At 37.4% G+C, this 4,429-nt stretch overlaps 1 non-coding gene across 1 annotated transcript; it reads left to right on the plus strand.

Moving 5' to 3' along the window:
• Positions 1-4,065: 4,065 nt before the first annotated feature.
• On the plus strand, positions 4,066-4,172 carry LOC113267362 (U6 spliceosomal RNA). Its single transcript, XR_003320729.1, has one exon. It is a non-coding gene; the product is annotated as a U6 spliceosomal RNA (small nuclear RNA).
• Positions 4,173-4,429: the final 257 nt, after the last annotated feature.

The following is a 4,429-nucleotide window of genomic DNA, read 5'->3' on the forward strand; positions in this document are numbered from 1 at the left end:
TCTTTACATAGTTCCACACCCAAAAATAAGTAATTTTTTGATTTTACGTTTTCATGGACACTGTGTCCAAATTTTCTTTTGGTGCCTAAGATTTCTCATTGCCACTATAAATTAAAATAACTAACAGGGAGGTATTATTAAGTGTCTTATCAACTATGATAGAAAATGCCATGAGTGACTTAAAATTCCACGCCAGTTTTTCTATAACATCTCAGCCATATTTTAACGTGCTGAAGGTATTTAGGGAAAATGTAAGCTTGTATAACAAAATACAGTCACATAAAGAAAAGAGAGGTTGATTTCACTCCCGTCTAATAGTTTCAAAGTGGGTGGAGCCCTGGTTGGCTGGGCTGTTCTGCCTCATGCGTCGTTTGCTGTTTGCATCTTGTTTCAGCCTTTCTTGAGGTGTTTACCTTGTCTGCACCATTGAAATGGGCTTCTGAGGACCCATTTGCAGGAAGTGCTGAAAAACATGACAAGCAGTTTCCTCAAGAAGTGACACAGAATTAATATCTATCCCTTTTGCTCATCGCACAGGTGCTAACCTAATCACATGGCCACCGTCGCCACAAAGGACGCTGGGAAATGTAGTCTCTAGCAGGGTCCGTATAGAACTTGGCAGAAAACGATCAACCTCCACTAGAAAGAGTAACACTTATTTCCCACTAACTTTATCTTCGTAAATGTTTGCTAGAATTGTGCAGTTTTTTGCTGCACTGAATAGACACTCAGATAAATTTATTACCTAGAAAATGTTTTGATGGGTAGGTAATTTTTTCCATTTAGCATAGGACTCTGCGTCACCATAGCACAACAATTTTATTCAAATTCTGAAATTAAAATTCTGGACTTTTTATTTCAATTTAAGATTTAGATCATTTGTCTTTCCTATGTATAGGAATATATATATTTGCACACACACACATGCGGATACATCCACATATTTAACAAACTCTGGTTAGTTGTAAACTGACATCTTAATAAACTGCATTTCACAATTGAAATGACATGCTTCTCTTTCATAATTAGTCTCTCTTGTTTTTTTTCCTCAAACATCTATTCTTGTCTTTTATTCCTCCAGATTTTGATAGAAACATAGAAAGAAGAAACAGTTTATTTTTACAGAACTTGAGGATAAGGAAAACAGTATTACAAGTTTAACTGTAAGTGGGAACTGGCATTGAGGAAGCCAGGAGGAGGGCTGGGCTTCCCGGGAAGCCTGTGAGCTCCTTCCACCCAGAACAGCCCCTGATGGGACGGAGGCCCAGGGCTGCAAGATCGTCTGCCTCATCAGAGAATCTGGAACTCTGGATTCTTATTGCCATCCCCTGATTAAAACAATATATATGGCCAATTAACTCAAATTAGAAAACAAAGTAAAATAATAAAAGCAAAACTACACGGAATTAGAGGTCTCCAGTGTGCGGGGCCCCCAAACACATCTGTGGGCTGGAACGTGGTTACAGATGACCAGTCTGTATCTTCTGACTTATGGCTATCATGTATAAGCCATAACCTGTGAAAAAATTTAAGAGAATAAAAAGGTCATGCTTGTAATGATGACAAAAATTATTAACAACTGAGGAATAAACTTTACAGGCATTGTTAAAGCCAATGGAAAAAAATTATATAACTGTATTGATGGATATGAAAGATTTAAATAAATCCTAATTGTACTGCATTTCAGTAAGAGAAAAAAATCTTATGGCTATTGTGATGATTAATTTTATGTGTCACCTTGGCATCCCATGGCACCCAGGTTTTGGTCAAAGACTAGTCTAGAGGCTGCTATGATGGTATTGCTGAGATGTGATTAACATTTAATCAGCAGACTGTGAGCAAAGCAGATTACCTCCAAAATGTGGAGGGGCCTTCTCTAAACAGTTGAAGACCTTAAGAAAACACCGAGGACCCCCAAGAGAGAAGGAATTCTATTCCAGAAAAACCTTTTGATTTGCGAATGCAACATCAAGCCTTCCCGAGCTCTCCATCCTACCAGCCTGTCCTGCAGATTGCACTTGCCAGCCCCATAGTCACAGGAGCCAGTTCCTTAAAATCTCTGTCTCTCAGCCTCTCTCTTTGTCTCTATCTACGCACATACACGCACACATGCATCCTATGGTTCTGTTTTCTGGAAAACCCTGACTGATACAGCTATGTAAATTCTCCTCTCATCATCCTAATTCAGTGAAATGTGAAATGCTCACCAGGATGATGATGGTGATGATGGTGACGATGATGGTGATGATGGTGATGATGATGACGATGATGATGGTAGACGATGGTGATGATGGTGATGATGATGACGATGATGGTAATGGTGGTGATGATGATGTTGACGATGATAACGATGGTGATGATGGTGATGATGGTGGTGATGATGACGATGATGGTGATGATGATGACGATGATGGTGATGGTGGTGATGATGGTGATGATGATGTTGACGATGATGGTGATGATGATGGTGTTGATGATGATGGTGATGACGATGATGGTGATAGTGATGATGGTGATGGTGGTGATGATGATAATCAGGAAGTTGATGACTTTTTTATGTGTGTGGAAAGGTCCATTGACTACATGGCTTTAAAGCTGACCTTGAAAAATAAAACCAAGAAACAGACTCTTAACTATAGAGAACAAACTGATGGTTACCAGAGGGGAGCTAGGTGGAGGGGGGGAATGGGTGAAATAGGTGAAGAGGATTAGGGAGGGCACTTGTTGTGATGAGCACTGGGTATTGTATGGGAGTGTTGAATCACTATATTGCACACCTGGAACTAATATTACACTGTATGTTAACTAACTGGAATTTAAAGAAAAACTTAAGGAAAAAAATACACATAAATATCAAAAGTAAATATTAAGTAATAAATGCACAGAGGAAAATGTACCATACCAAGACTGTAACATATATACAGAGATAAGTAACAGCATAATACTAGAATATCAAATCAAAGAAATAAAACCAAAGATTAAAATATATTTAAGCATTTAATGCATAAGTGTAGAATTTCAAATAAGTGAAGAAAGGATGTATTGAATGAATACAAGGTGTTGGGACAACTAATGAAGCATTTTGAAAAAATATTAATTTAGTTTCTGTATTCTGACCAGAAACCACATAGATTCTGTATTTTGACTATAAGCCACAAATTAAAGATATAAATGCAAAATGAATATATAAAATATGAAAGAAAACAGAGATCAATATAAAAATGATCTTGGGATAGAGATGACTTTTTAAAGTATCACACTAAGACAGGAATTATAAAACTATCATTACATTTTATCATATTAATGCGCAAAAATAAAAAATATATGCAAACCAGTAAGAAGAAATTGCTTAGAAATCACTAAGAAAGGCACAATTGCCCAAAAAGGAAAATAAACAAAGTACAAGAAAGACAATCAATGAAAGAAGAAAAACAAATAGCTTACATATGTTGAAAAATTTAATTTTTTAAAAAATTGCATATAATAAAAAAGCATTGGAATAAATATCTTACCTAAAAGTTTGGAAAAATGATCCCAGTGTTAATAGATGTAGAAAATGGATATAGAAGCAGAATGGTGAAATCTTTCTGGAGGGCAGCATCCAAATATACGTGTGTGTGTTGTGTGTACATTAAGTATGTGTGTGTGTGTGTGTGTGCATAAGGATATACTCTCTATTAATATTTTTATTCACTTGGATTCAGCAATTCCTCGTATGGGACTACACAGTAAGTCCAAGTCATAATCATTTCATTGTCACAGCAAATAAACACCAAAAAACAAATAACCCAGAAACTCGCTTGACCCAGCAGAAGGGAGGCTTATTATTACAGAATCCAAACCTAAGAGAGATCTGTGAGATCGTTGTGAGATAGATGGGGGAATGGAGGCCTCAATGAGGACACATACAGCGCTCCGTCCATCCCTTTCTTTACCTTGAGATCATCTGGGAGCAAACTCTAAGAAGAGGAATATAGCAGTATTGGGAAGCTTTTATAGTAAAGAATGAATCAGAAATTGTGCAAAAATATATCAAAAAAAATTTGATTGTGAAAACTGTGTATCGTGCTCGCTTTCAACAGCACATATAGTAAAATTGGAACGATTCTGAGAAGATTAGCTCGGCCCTGCTCAAGGATGACACACAAATTCGTGAAGTGTTCCATATTTTTGAAGACTTGACATTTACATCGATGTGGGTGGAACTGCAGGGTATTATGCTGAGCAAAAGACATCAATCCGAGAAAGACAATTATCATATGGTTTCACTCCTATGTGGGATATAAGGAACAGCGCAGAGGACCACAGGGGAAGGGAGGGAAAACTGAGAAGAAATCAGACAGGGAGACAAACCATGAGAGACTCTTAACTATGGGAAATAAACTGAGCGTTGATGGTGGGGAGGGGGGTGGAGGGGTAAATGGGTGAC

Source organism: Ursus arctos, unplaced genomic scaffold, assembly GCF_023065955.2.
Source record: "Ursus arctos isolate Adak ecotype North America unplaced genomic scaffold, UrsArc2.0 scaffold_3, whole genome shotgun sequence".
NCBI classification, from domain to species: domain Eukaryota; kingdom Metazoa; phylum Chordata; class Mammalia; order Carnivora; family Ursidae; genus Ursus; species Ursus arctos.